General features: G+C 41.8%; 1 pseudogene; it reads left to right on the top strand.

The window, feature by feature from the left end:
- The first annotated feature begins 2638 nt into the window (after nucleotides 1-2638).
- LOC108867202 lies at nucleotides 2639-5238 on the top strand (annotated as a pseudogene).
- Nucleotides 5239-15937: the final 10699 nt, after the last annotated feature.

Below are 15937 nucleotides of genomic sequence, written 5' to 3'. Positions count from 1 at the left end.
AGTGAACTTGATTCGGCTTTTGTTCTTATTTTTTGGTCGCATATCAACACCATTGGCCGCATATCACAGTTGAAGGAAGCTAGAACCACAGTTGTTACATCTAGACTAGCTGAGGATGCTTGAGACGACAAGTGTGATTCGTCATTTGTAGACATGCTGCTAAGTCGCAAACTTGCCTCTACTCAATTCTGAGACCTCCGTAAGCCCATTGAAAACGTTAGATTGGAATCTACTCAGTTATTACGTCTTCGTTGCCCCATACATATTAACGTGTTTTGTATCCGTTACTTTTCTATGTATCTCATACATATTACATGTTTATTATGTCTAATCGTCTAAAATAGAGAAATGCATGCGAAAATGAACCTATAATAGTGTTTAATTGCCAGAAAATGAAAATTATGACAAAATTATCATTTGTAATTTTCAAGTTGTTAAAAAAAACATGTAGAGGGTGAAAAAAGGGTAAATGGTTAAAAAAAAGTTAAACGGGTTAATGGTTATGGTTAAATGGGTAAACAGTTATGGTTAAATACGTACACTGTTATGGTATGGTTAACCATTTATAAACAGTTATGGGTATGAGTATAATTGTTTATGCAATTACCCAACGGGTAAACAGTTATCCGAATATGAACATAAACGGTTATAGGTAAATAACAATTCTGAACATTGAATTAAATTAACCATATATTCTTATAGTGGAAGAAGAATACGGGTAGGTAGCTCGAAGAAATTGATTGATCAACTTGTCTACCTTTTGTAATGAAGAAATTATTGAGGTTTTACCCTAATAAAAGCAATTGGTAAATCAGAGAGTAGCCAAGTCTCTATAAGCACACATGAGAAGTCCTTTAATTTTCTAAAGATGTGCTAGTATTTGGAAAAAGTTGATATGCTTTTCATTGCACTTAAGTTTGAATAGAAGCTCAATACTTTTTATATATGCTATGAAGTGATTTGTGCATACATCTTTTCTTTCCTTACACACTCGTGTTTATTATTTCTAGTCTATGAACAATCAAAGGATAAAAAACAGAATAAAACAGGGATATGCATTTTTTGTTTCTTGAAGATTTTAGTTTTTATGTTTGAATGGTTGTATGCATGCCTCTGTTCTACAATTATTGGCCTCATGCCCCCAATTATATAGTCTGTTAAATGAAAGTCCGTCTATCTTCATGTGCCAAATGACGTAACCTTGTTGATGTCACTCTGCTATTGATTGTTGTCATCAGCCAAAGTTGAGAAGGATTCATGTTTGAGATAAGAACGGATTGGTTTCTTATATGAATGTCACATTTCATCAATTTGTGCACAACTTGAGCTAGTGATTTATGCAAACTGGTTGACTATTATAGTTTGATTTAATTATTTTTCTACATCCTCCATTAATTTATGTTATTTGATCTTTTCAATTTATTTGATCATCTTCAATAATGCAATTTTCTTTTTAATATCTTTGAGTTGAATAGTTTGGTTGTGTATATGTTTTTCAGTTTATTAAGTATCCAATATTTAGTACAACCTGCACTACTATATTATTTTCGATTAACCACTTAGGCCTAATATATAGATGACATCTGGCTCAATAAACCTCAACTACGAAATTTTATCATAAAAAAATTCCGTACAATTAGAAATGAACTACTTGTATTTAATTTTTAAATTACTAGTGTACTTCCCCAATGTGAAATGCCTCTCCACATCCTGTTGTCTTGTATGGAGCCAACTTTACACACCAACATCTATATGGCTTCACTTGAGCAAAAGGTGATTAATTAAGGATTTGGATCCTCCCTAGATCCCCTCCCTGGGGATCTCAGAAATCAAGGCACAAGGACCGTTTATTAAAGATCGTGCGATCATAATTAAATATTTTTTTACGCAAAACGAGAATGTTTTACTTTTAAAAATATAAAAAATATTTAATTATGCCCGCACGATCTTTGATAAACGGTCCTTGTGCCTTGATCACCGGGATCCCCAAGGAGGGGATCCGAAGAGGATCCAAATCCATGAATTAAAGGGTTATGTCACAATCCCAAGGGGATGTCATGTCAACTTGGTTTGCTATGCCAAATAGGTTCGTTTTTTAGACACTTACCTTTAGAGACATAAAATAAAAAATTTTTGCCTATAGAGACATGTTTTCAAAAAATTGTACAGATGGATAATTCAATGATTTGTTAGGTTTTTTTATTGTCCAATATTTGTTTGTTTTATCGGTTTGTATTATATATTTTTTGTTGTTGCCAAAATATCAAACAACCAAAAAAAAAAACTCTTTCAATTGCATAGTGGGATATGACAACTCTATAAAAAAAATACTAAAGAATACAAGTTTATGACTTATTATTAGCAGATACTACTATTTTGCTTTATATTTTTCTCTCATCTCATTTTGACTAAACGCGCTCCTTATAAATATATAAAACAAAATTTATTTTTTTGGGTGTATATATTTGCAACATTAATAATTTTCTCTATTTTCTAGATTAGTTTTGATTGTTGTCATGTTTTCTCAATGTATGGATTAATTTTCTCTATTAGCAAAGAATTTGTTTATTGATGTGTCACTGATCATCATCTTGTTGTCAGTAGTTACAATTTGAAACAACAAACACATCAACATTAAATGGAAGGATGCAACGAAGCTCCACATGACATCGAAAACCCTTACATTCCGTTAGGCCATCTCCAACCGAAGGCTGGCCAGAGGGCTCGTTTTAGCCCTCTGACCCTCCAAGATTCTCCAAGATATTAATATTTTAATGAACAGTACATGGTCATATTTGCTTCTGTCTCCAAACAAGGGCCAGAGGGCCAGATGACTCGTTTTAGCCCTGTCACAAAAAACCGTTTCCAACGGAGGGCCAAATGGCTATAGGGCCAAACATAATTTATTATTTAAAAACTACAACTTAAATGTTGTTTAAGTTTCATGTTGTTAAATTTTTTTTTTTATGTTGGTTAATGTTATTAATATTGTTTAATGTTGTTTCATGTTACTTAATTTAATTTAATGTTGTATAATGGCTTAGGAGGTTATAGAAAAAAATAGAATTAAAAAAAATATGAAACAAATTTTGTGAAATAGAAGTTATAGGAAAAAAAAATAGAATTTAAAATAAAATGAAACAAATTTTGTGAAATAGAAGTTATAGGAAAAAATGAAATTTTAAAAAAAATATGAAACAAATTTGTAAAATAAAAGTTATAGGAAAAAACTAGAATTTAAAAAAAAATATATGAAAAATAGAAGTTATAGGAAAATTTTTGTAAATAAAAAATAATAATAAAACTGTTAAAAAAAAATTCAAAGAATTCCTGTCGGTTATAACCGACAGGAATTCCAACATAAGCAAAAAAAAAAAAAAAGGCTAGCCCTCTAGCCCTCTCCGATTCCGTGGGGTCCTCTCAGATTCCAGAGCCCTCTGGCCTAACCTTCGGTTGGAAACAGTTTTCGACTATTTTCGGCGCTCTGGCCCTTTGAACCTTTCGGTTGGAGATGGCCTTAGTAACTTCAATGCGTCAGGAGTTGCATGGTTTGCCTCCCTTGTTCCCTTCGTGTTGTATCTACAGAGTTCCTGAACGACTACAGTGTGTAAATAAAAAGGCCTACACACATCAAGTAGTCTCTATAGGTCTGCTTCACCATGGCAAGGAAATCTTAAAAGACATGGAAGAACACAAGAAGAGGTATCTGCGGTATTTTTTACGTCGGACTAAGGTCAGCTTGGAAGAGTATGTAAAGAAAATAAGGGGCAAGGAAGCGGAATTGCGCAGTTGCTATGCGAACACCATTGAGTTGTGCAGTGATGTATTTGTGGGAATCATTCTTGTGGATGCCGCGTTCATCATTGAGCTCTTATTGAGGTATGGGGAGCATATCGTGCCCGATAGCAATGACCGCATCTTTCACAAACCATGGTTGATAAATATTATAAGACCTGACATGCTTATGCTTGAAAATCAGCTGCCATTTTTCATTCTTGAGGATCTCTTTGCCACTGCGGAGGTGCCCGCTACTATGCCTTCAGTATTTGACCTCTCTTACAAGTTCTGTAAGAAATCAACGTGTTTATATGTGAAAAGAGACGATTTGGGATCTTCTTCTAGTTTTAAAGTAGAGCATTTTGTAGATTTGGTTAGAACTTTAAATCTACCAACGGAGGAAGAGAACTCAAAAAATCGAGGGTCAGTCCAAACTCTAGCTGTACCCAGCATGATGAAACTACACCAGGCTGGAGTCAAGTTTAAGGCGAGATCAAGTAAGAATCTATTTGATATATGTTTCACTGATACGGAATTTTGGAAATTCCAAATCTAAATATATCCGATAGCACGGAGCTTGTACTCCGAAACCTTATTGCCTTTGAGCAATGTCATTGCAGGAATACCGTCTTCACTGATTATATCGTCCTCATGGATTATTTTGTGAACACCCCAATTGATGTGGAATTGCTTGTCAAGAATGGAATTGTTGAATTAAAATATGCTTGGTGACAACAATGAGGTGTCTACTCTGTTTAACAGCCTTGGCAAAGGTGTTTTGGTGGACACAGGCGAATTGTCTTATTGTCTTATGCTACTCTTACAAAGGACCTCAACAAGTACTACAAAAAGCCGTGGAACAAATGGAAGGCAAATCTGAAACAAAAATATTTCAACACACCTTGGACAATTATTTCTGTCATTGCTGCTACTTTTCTCATCATACTCACTCTCATACAAACTGTGTGGTCTATTGCTCGCTAAGCATCAACACTAAATTACGCACTCGTAGTTTTCCATTTAATTTCTAGTGTGCGCTAGATATATGTATTTGTTAATTTGCAATAGTTTGTCTATGCGTAAAATTAAATAATATGTCTCCTTTGTATCTAAAATAAATAAATAAATAATATGTTTAGAAAAAGTCTCATTATAGCCTTCCACCATGGGAAAGAAGGTCATAGTGAGATTCATAAGTTTCATTTGACTGGTCTTTTCATTGAGTTCAATTTTATTGTGGAGCTCGCCAATTTCAAATCCAGGCATCCCCGCTGCTGATCCATAAGTTAATTCACATAAATTACTCAAAAGCTAGACACTCCTTTGCTTCATGTTGAAAAACCTAACTAAATTATATATTGACACAAAAAGTAGAAAAGGTCACAAAATTTTGTTCTTTCCTTAATTTCCCCATTCTTTCCTCTATCTCATTCTCCCGTCAAATACATCTCAACCTTGATTTTGGTTCTCAAAAGTTTGTACTTTCACACCACACCCCGACACACACCCCCCCCCCCCCCCCCCCCCCCCCCCCCCAACTCCTTTATATGGAGACTTAATTTAGCGAAATTGTTATGTTTAAGCCAAAATCAAAATGACACATGTTGTGAGAAATAAAAGTTGTACTTTAAGTAATATCTCAACTTTGTTCCTAAAATAAAACAAATAAATAATATGCCGAGAAAATACCTCATTGCATGCACGTACGTAACTAGTTAAAAAAGAGTAATGCTACATTTATTACATTTTCATACTACATTTGTATCATCTCTTCAATAAAGATGCGAGCAATACCTGCGTTGAAGTAGGAAAGGTAAAACCTGTATATGAAGCAGGACAAATCACACTCTCCCGCCAAACCCATCAACACAAAACCCATTTCGCAAATATATACAACAGTCATATCATATGATAAATCCAAGAATCGTTGAAGGGACATGTGAAATATAAAAGGGTAAAAGGTTGTAAAAAATATAGACAACTAAATTCTTTTAGATATATATATATATATATATATTAGACAATATTAATGTCGCTCATAATTTATCTATATAAACAAATTACAATTGTTGTCGGCGATATTTTATGTTATGAAAACGTCGCAAAATAGGCTCATTATCAAGAAAAGCAAAAATATATCTCTCAATGTAAACAACCATGATATCCATCAACCATTAATCTCCCATTTTGTTATATAGCGGTGTTTTCACAATAGTTATAATAAAAAACGCTTTATCCATCGAAGTAGTTGCAACCGGTAACACTAAAGGCATGTAAAAAGTTTATACCTTAACTTACAACTTTCATTGACACACCCCGACCGAGGTAGGAGCGTGCTGGCCGTCACACAAAGGCGACGTAGCCATGTGCACGTGCGGAAGCTAATAGAGTAGTAATAAAAAGTACGAATAATTAAAAACTAGCATTCAAGTACCAGAATAAGTGCTAGTTAGTGCGATACAAATTCAGAGCAGGTCTATAGCAGTCCAAATAAAATAACAACCGTAGTACGCCCGAAGGCGAACCTACAATGTGGAGTGTCTGTCAGAACGCCGAAAAGCTCGCAAGGGAAACCACCGCAACGGCTAAGCTACTAGAACCTGGAGGGGCGCAAAACAAAAGTGTGAGTGGGCAAAAACAAAGCTCTTTGAAAACCATTTAATAAAACACAATCTAACCCCTCGCCGTAAAACCTGTATACTTCCCAGAAAATAACATATGTACGTATGTATAGATATGCTCAAACATGCTCAAGGGTATGCCAATCATGTTCAATATATGCTATGTCAAAATCTCCTAATGATATGCCAGTGCTCAGGTGTGAGTCGTATCAATCGCACAATCCTCTGGCAGCCGGAGTCACCTAACTTGACCTGTACGGCTGTATACAGAGCTCAAATGTCAATCTCAATAACTAAACCTGCCCACGAGTCGGAACCACCTAAAGGGTCTGTACGACAGGCCTGGGTGTAACATGTATATACGCTCTAGTGCTACGATCACGTGAAGGCTGTGCGAATAATCGCGGGTCACCTACGAGTCGGAACCACCTACTGTGGTCTGTACGACAGGCCTATGCACCTAACTTGGATCCAAGCTGAGCGTATGGTGCGGGAGGTGAACAACACGTGAAGGACTGTGCCCTACTCTGGGCGGGAGCACTAACACCGGGGGTGCAGGTTATGAGCTCTCTAATCATCTCTAACCACTATTTAATGCAATCGTTAATTAACGCTTACCTGGCACTCACCTATGCCTCCGCAGCACCCACACATAAATATATATGACATATGCATATGTATATGTATGCCACAAATGATGCATGCAACGATGCATAAACGATAAATAATAAAGTACATGGCATAAGGCAATTAACCCTTTTTAAATCAATTTCTGGGAATATAAATGTATATAGGTATATACGGAAAACAAAAGCCCACTCACTGGTATGTAGAAGGGTCGTAGCCCCCCTGCCTCGAATGTGCACGCTCGTCCTCGGGATACGTGTCACCTATATGCGAATTAACTATAAAAACGTTAACTTTAGAGCACATAACCGTCCGTTCAAAATAACTTCTCATACATTGCTCAAAATGGACAAATGAATATACCAACGTGACCTACACAACCTCACGATCACAACCATATTTTTAAAATAATTTTTGGACCACGCACGCGCCCCCACGCGCCTGGAATGGCACGGGTCCACGCGCCCCCACGCGCGGCCACGTGCACGGCACACCGACGGAATATTCCGTTGACTGACGCCGTTAGTCCTGTAGGAATATTCCGTTAAGTCCAACGGAATATTCCCCTGTCTTCTCCGGCGAGCCGCCGCCGCCTGCGCCGTCGCCGGAAAACTGGAAATTTTTCAAACTTCGTTTTCTCACTCGTTTTTCAACCATTTTTCACGTTCTTTATACCAAAATGAAGCTTAGGACTAGTAGAATCACGTTAGACTACTTTTAAGGCCTAAAAATCAAAGAATCTCACCTGCAACAACGATCCAAGTTCGGCCAACTTTGAAACTAAGCTTTCCCGACATCCAAATTCACCCAACGAAGCATTCCCAAGCTCCTTGAGGCCTCACTAACACATCTACAAGCTTAGAATGTCCAAAAACATACTAGATTAGGTTTGCATGAACAGTGCTCAAAACGGAGCTTACGAGATCGACGTGAAAACGACTGGTTTCTCACCTGAAAATGGCACCACTAGACTCCTCTCGGCCTCACCATCACGATGGTGTACCTGGTTCCCTCGATCTGCAAGGTTTTGGGTGGTTTTGGGTTTGGTCCGTACATATATGGTGAAGAAGAAGGGGAAAGAGAGAGACACGGGAGGGAGAGAGACAGAGGGAAAGGGAAGGGCAGAGAGTGCAGGTGTGTGTGTGTGGCCCAACACATGCCACAACACACAAAACACCCCACTAAGTGACGAAAACACACTAGGGGCAAAATTGTAATTCCACACGTACGTGTTAATAATCCCGGGACGGGATGTCACAACCTACCCACCTTAATAAAATTTCGTCCCGAAATTCAAAACGACCAAATAAAGCCCTTAGTAGCCAAAGAACAATCTAGGATACAAATCCCTCATCCGATCTTCTGTCTCCCACGTCGCTTCCTCAACGGACTGGTTCCTCCACAAAACCTTCACTAATTTCACCGTCTTGTTCCGCAGAACCTTCTCTTTCCAATCGATGATCGTCACCGGTTCCTCGTCATACGTCAAGTCTGGGTTAATTTCCAACGGTTGAGGAGGTATCACATGGGATGGATCAGCAACATAATGTCTGAGCATAGACACGTGAAAAACGTTATGTACTCTGGCTAGCTCCGGAGGTAACTCCAACCTGTAAGCTACCTCACCAACTCGCTCCACGACCATGTATGGTCCGATGTACCGTGGACTTAATTTTCCCTTCTTCCCAAATCTCACTACACCTCTCCACGGCGAAAGCTTCAAAAATACCCAATCTCCGACTTCGTACACCCTGTCTGTAGCATGCCGATCCGCTAAACTCTTTTGTCTGTCCTGTGCCGCTTTCAAATTAGTCTTGATTACCTGGACGTTCTGGGTAGTCTCCTCAACAATCTCCGGACCTACTAAGACCCTTTCTCCGACTTCTGACCAACACAACGGTGTGCGACAAGCTCTACCATACAAAGCCTCAAATGGTGCCATGCCAATACTTGAATGAAAACTATTATTATAGGCAAATTCCATCAAATCCAACCGCTGGTGCCAAGCGTCACCAAACTGCAACACCGAAGCTCGCAGCATATCCTCTAAGGTCTGTATAGTTCTCTCTGACTGCCCGTCGGTCTGTGGATGATACGCCGTACTATAAAGTAATCTCGTGCCCAAGGCTTCCTGGAAAGCTACCCAAAACTTCGATGTGAACCGTGGATCTCGATCCGAAACAATACTCACAGGGACACCGTGGTACTTCACAACCTTCGAGATGAACAACTCCGCTAAACGGCTCAAAGAATACTTCTCTCTCACTGGAATAAAATGAGCCGACTTAGTGAGTCGATCAACGATCACCCAAATGCCGTCAAAGCCATTATGTGTACGCGGCAACTTGTACACAAAATCCATGGTGATATTTTCCCACTTCCACTCGGGAACTGGAAGCGGCTGCAACAACCCAAACGGCTTCTTCCTTTCTGCTTTAACTTGCTGACAAACAGCACAACTGCTCACATACTCGGCTATCTCCCTCTTCATACCTGGCCAATAATAAAATGGTCGAATGGTATGATACATTTTCGTAGCTCCTGGATGCATGGCGTAAGCCGAGATATGTGCTTCATCGAGAATTTCTTTCTTCAACTCCACGCTCTTAGGCACGAACATTCTACCATCTAGCATCAACATGCCATCCGAATCTCGAACTCTGAGGTCTCGCCTCCTTCCTTGCTCACGAGCTTGAATTAGTGCTTGAGTCTCTCGATCAGCTACCTGAGCTTCAAGTACCCGATCAACAAGAATTGGCCTAACTTGGAAATTAGCAAGTAACGCCACTTCTCGATCTTCAGCTTCTAACCTCACTCCCGTGGCACGCAAGTCAGCCAAAAGAGAAACACGACTAGCGTACAACGCATTAATGCGGCCCTGTGACTTCCTACTAAGCGCGTCAGCCACTACGTTCGCACGACCAGGGTGATAATCAATCGTGCAATCGTAATCGCTGAGCAACTCCAACCACCTCCGCTGACGAAGATTAAGTTCCTTCTGAGTAAAGAGATACTGGAGACTCTTGTGATCTGTAAAGATCCTGCACTTTTCTCCGTAAAGATAGTGTCTCCACAACTTCAACGCAAAAATGATAGCAGCCAACTCCAAATCATGTGTAGGGTAATTCATCTCATGAGGTTTCAACTGCCACGAAGCATAAGCAATCACCCTACCCTGCTGCATCAATACACAGCCCAAACCATTCAAGGAAGCATCGCTATAAACCTCGAAATCACCGCTATCGTCTGGGAGTGCCAAAACAGGTGCATGAGTGAGACAATGCTTCAACTGTTGGAAACTCTGTTCACACCTATCATCCCACTCAAATTTAACATCCTTCCTTGTTAACCTCGTCAGTGGTAAGGCAATCACCGAAAAATCCTTAACGAATCTCCGATAATACCCTGCCAATCCAAGGAAACTTCTCACCTCGGTGACGGTTCGCGGTTGCTCCCAATTCTCTACCGCTGCAACTTTCTGAGGGTCAACCAAAATACCCTGAGCAGAAATGACGTGCCCCAAGAACGCAACTTGGTCTAACCAGAACTGGCACTTGCTAAACTTAGCATATAGTTGGTGTTCCCTCAACCTCTTTAACACCAAAGTAAGATGTCGAACATGCTCCGCTTTCGACTTAGAATACACCAGAATATCGTCAATAAAGACAATGACAAATCTATCCAAGTAAGGCTGGAATACTCGGTTCATCAAATCCATGAAGGCAGCTGGTGCATTCGTCAACCCAAATGGCATAACCAGAAACTCGTAATGACCGTAACGAGTCCTGAACGCCGTCTTAGGGACATCATCCCTACTGATCTTCAGCTGATAGTAACCAGACCTCAAGTCTATCTTAGAGAACACGCAAGCACCTCTCAGTTGATCAAACAAATCATCGATACGAGGTAAGGGATAACGGTTTTTAATCGTCACCCGGTTCAATTGCCTGTAATCGATACACAGCCTTAAAGTTCCGTCTTTCTTCCTCACAAACAATACTGGAGCGCCCCAAGGTGAAGTACTAGGCTGAATAAAACCCTTATCCACTAATTCCTGCAGCTGCACCTTTAATTCCCTTAACTCTGCGGGAGCCATACGATAAGGAGTCAAAGAGATAGGATTAGTACCTGGAAGCAATTCAATAGTGAACTCCACATCTCGATCTGGGGGTAAACCAGGTAAATCCTCGGGAAAAACATCAGGGAAATGTCTGACCACTCTCACATCCTCAACTCGGCTAGGAACGGCTTCCTCTAGCACCACATGAGCTAAATACCCCTGACAACCCTTAGTCAACAACTTTTTCGCTCGTAGCGCCGAAATAACACCATGTCTCACCCCACTCTGCTCACCAACAAAGGTAACCACGGGTAGTCCAGGACGACGAAATGTAACTACCTTCCCGTAACAATCAATATTGGCACGATTGGGGTGCAACCAATCCGCGCCCAAAATCACATCAAAATCCACAATATCTAACGGGATAAGATCAGCGGGCATAACCACGCCCTCCACTATCACTGGACAACCTGGGTACACGCGATCCACAATACATCTCTCCCCTCTAGGCATAGCGAACTCTAAATCATACCCTAGGGGTGTGGGGCGAGGTTGCGTCACTTGAGCAAATGTATGAGAAATCACAGAATGTGTAGCTCCACAATCAATTAAGACTCTAGCAAAATAACCAAGAATATTTAACGTACCCATAATCAGATCCGGGTTGTTCTGAGCATCCTGCAAAGAAATGTTGTGTATACGCCCCTGGCCCTGCTGCCGTCCGCCACGACCTCTGCTCGCCTGAGCACCACGACTCTGCGTACCACGCCCCTGACTGGGCTGACCGGTCTGTCTCGAAGACCCTGCACTACTGGTAGCAATCTCTCCTGTCTGAAACTGTCCTCCTTGATACCATTGAGAACCGCCGGTTGAAGCTGGAGGATACGGCATATAGCCGCCCGAATACTGAGGGTAACTACCCTGGGAGTAGGGGTCCTGAGGATACTGATACTGTCCCGAGGCATAGGGTACAGCATCACCCTGGTAGTGGTAGGCACCACCTCGACCTGCCTGTCCGTAACCACTAGGACCCTGGATCTGCTGGAGTGGTGCAGGTGGTGGCATAAAGGTCTGCTGTGGTTTCTGCTGCTGCTGGCCCTGGGGACAATGTGCCGCTCTATGTCCCACCTGTCCACATGTGAAGCAACCATTGCTACCACGTCTACACTCACCGAAATGCCGGTTGTTACACCTACGACAAACTGGGGCTCTGCCTCGCCCACCATCGCCCTGCCTCTGGCCTCTAGTGCCACCAGAAAATCTACCTCCACGACCCTGCCCAGTGGCACTGAAGCCACCACTCGAAGAACTAGAACTAGCTCCACCTCTCTTGAAGTTCTGAGTCTGACGGGGCCCAAGCGATGCTTGACCTTTACCTTTGTCATCTTTCTTCTGGTTGCCGTCCTTTTCTTCATCAGTATCGCTCGACATATTCTCCGAATCCTCGATCCTCAGTAGTATCTCATAGAAGTCCCGATAAGTCTCGCTGTGGATTGCAGACGCCATAGAACGCCACTTCTTCCTGGTGCCCAAACGAAAAAGAGGGAGCATCTCCGCCGGATTACCAGCGACATCAGGGTGGTAACGGGACAAGTCAGTAAACTTACGGTAGTACTCATTCGCTGACATCTTCCGCTGTTTCAGTTCGGAAAACTCCTGTTTCTTACGGTCAATATACTCAGGGGGCACATACCTTCTCCTAAACAACCTCGTAAAAACATTCCACTCGACCCTCTGATCCGGAGTCAACCTACGAAGCTCCTGCTCCCACCAAGCAGCCGACTCCGTATCAAGAAACCAAGCGGTCGTCTCAACCCATCTCTCCATAGGCAAGTTCCCCTGATTATGTAGCACCCGAAAAGTCTTCTCTATGTGTTCTAGCCAGCGCTCTGCGTTCTCGGGTCCCTCACTGCCCTTAAACTTATCCAACTTCAGATTGTACATAGTTTCCAGAGGAGTCCTCTGGGGAGGGCGCATCACTGCCTGAAGGGCTGTAGCAAAAGCTTCCCCCAATTGAGTAATATCGGGGAACATAGGCTCAGAAGAGCGACGGGGTTCCCGACGAGGCGGCATAGTTCTGACAGAAGACACCAAAATTATTAGAATACTCACAAGGACACAGGACTGCCAAACCTAGGCTCTGATACCAAACTGACACACCCCGACCGAGGTAGGAGCGTGCTGGCCGTCACACAAAGGCGACGTAGCCATGTGCACGTGCGGAAGCTAATAGAGTAGTAATAAAAAGTACGAATAATTAAAAACTAGCATTCAAGTACCAGAATAAGTGCTAGTTAGTGCGATACAAATTCAGAGCAGGTCTATAGCAGTCCAAATAAAATAACAACCGTAGTACGCCCGAAGGCGAACCTACAATGTGGAGTGTCTGTCAGAACGCCGAAAAGCTCGCAAGGGAAACCACCGCAACGGCTAAGCTACTAGAACCTGGAGGGGCGCAAAACAAAAGTGTGAGTGGGCAAAAACAAAGCTCTTTGAAAACCATTTAATAAAACACAATCTAACCCCTCGCCGTAAAACCTGTATACTTCCCAGAAAATAACATATGTACGTATGTATAGATATGCTCAAACATGCTCAAGGGTATGCCAATCATGTTCAATATATGCTATGTCAAAATCTCCTAATGATATGCCAGTGCTCAGGTGTGAGTCGTATCAATCGCACAATCCTCTGGCAGCCGGAGTCACCTAACTTGACCTGTACGGCTGTATACAGAGCTCAAATGTCAATCTCAATAACTAAACCTGCCCACGAGTCGGAACCACCTAAAGGGTCTGTACGACAGGCCTGGGTGTAACATGTATATACGCTCTAGTGCTACGATCACGTGAAGGCTGTGCGAATAATCGCGGGTCACCTATGAGTCGGAACCACCTACTGTGGTCTGTACGACAGGCCTATGCACCTAACTTGGATCCAAGCTGAGCGTATGGTGCGGGAGGTGAACAACACGTGAAGGACTGTGCCCTACTCTGGGCGGGAGCACTAACACCGGGGGTGCAGGTTATGAGCTCTCTAATCATCTCTAACCACTATTTAATGCAATCGTTAATTAACGCTTACCTGGCACTCACCTATGCCTCCGCAGCACCCACACATAAATATATATGACATATGCATATGTATATGTATGCCACAAATGATGCATGCAACGATGCATAAACGATAAATAATAAAGTACATGGCATAAGGCAATTAACCCTTTTTAAATCAATTTCTGGGAATATAAATGTATATAGGTATATACGGAAAACAAAAGCCCACTCACTGGTATGTAGAAGGGTCGTAGCCCCCCTGCCTCGAATGTGCACGCTCGTCCTCGGGATACGTGTCACCTATATGCGAATTAACTATAAAAACGTTAACTTTAGAGCACATAACCGTCCGTTCAAAATAACTTCTCATACATTGCTCAAAATGGACAAATGAATATACCAACGTGACCTACACAACCTCACGATCACAACCATATTTTTAAAATAATTTTTGGACCACGCACGCGCCCCCACGCGCCTGGAATGGCACGGGTCCACGCGCCCCCACGCGCGGCCACGTGCACGGCACACCGACGGAATATTCCGTTGACTGACGGAATATTCCGTTGACTGACGCCGTTAGTCCTGTAGGAATATTCCGTTAAGTCCAACGGAATATTCCCCTGTCTTCTCCGGCGAGCCGCCGCCGCCTGCGCCGCCGCCGGCGCCGGCGCCGTCGCCGGAAAACTGGAAATTTTTCAAACTTCGTTTTCTCACTCGTTTTTCAACCATTTTTCACGTTCTTTATACCAAAATGAAGCTTAGGACTAGTAGAATCACGTTAGACTACTTTTAAGGCCTAAAAATCAAAGAATCTCACCTGCAACAACGATCCAAGTTCGGCCAACTTTGAAACTAAGCTTTCCCGACATCCAAATTCACCCAACGAAGCATTCCCAAGCTCCTTGAGGCCTCACTAACACATCTACAAGCTTAGAATGTCCAAAAACATACTAGATTAGGTTTGCATGAACAGTGCTCAAAACGGAGCTTACGAGATCGACGTGAAAACGACTGGTTTCTCACCTGAAAATGGCACCACTAGACTCCTCTCGGCCTCACCATCACGATGGTGTACCTGGTTCCCTCGATCTGCAAGGTTTTGGGTGGTTTTGGGTTTGGTCCGTACATATATGGTGAAGAAGAAGGGGAAAGAGAGAGACACGGGAGGGAGAGAGACAGAGGGAAAGGGAAGGGCAGAGAGTGCAGGTGTGTGTGTGTGTGGCCCAACACATGCCACAACACACAAAACACCCCACTAAGTGACGAAAACACACTAGGGGCAAAATTGTAATTCCACACGTACGTGTTAATAATCCCAGGACGGGATGTCACATTCATACCTCTTGGTATTCATCAATTTCTTTAAAAATCACTAATTTCATCTTCGTAATTGATTTTGAGGGGAAATGATAAAACCAAACTTGTCATGAAATGTAGTTTAGTTACTACTAGTTTAAGGCCTAAAACGAACCAGTTGAGACATTTATGTTACGTTGGTTCAATATATAGTTCAAAAGAAAAATTAATCGAATTAGACTACCCTATGCGAAACAATTTACTGTGTTTCTTCATCCACCAAAATACCCTAGAAAATGTTATTTATGTTTCACTAGACTCCAAATAGATGAGAGTAAAGGGATACACATGGCTGCAATCTAGTTGCACCACATTACAAAGAGGGGTAATTTGGACGAGTGGTCCCCCATATGTCAGTGACTAAAGTCTTATTTTTTGTTTTCAATAAAAGCAAATGACGCCGTTTCACTTAAGGGGTTTTTCATTTTCCCAGGGTT

The sequence above is a fragment of a genome, unplaced genomic scaffold (assembly GCF_019419815.1).
Source record: "Pyrus x bretschneideri cultivar Hongxiangsu unplaced genomic scaffold, Pyrus_bretschneideri_v1 Contig1, whole genome shotgun sequence".
Taxonomy (NCBI): Eukaryota; Viridiplantae; Streptophyta; class Magnoliopsida; order Rosales; family Rosaceae; genus Pyrus; species Pyrus x bretschneideri.
This window is presented reverse-complemented; position numbering and strand designations above follow the sequence as displayed.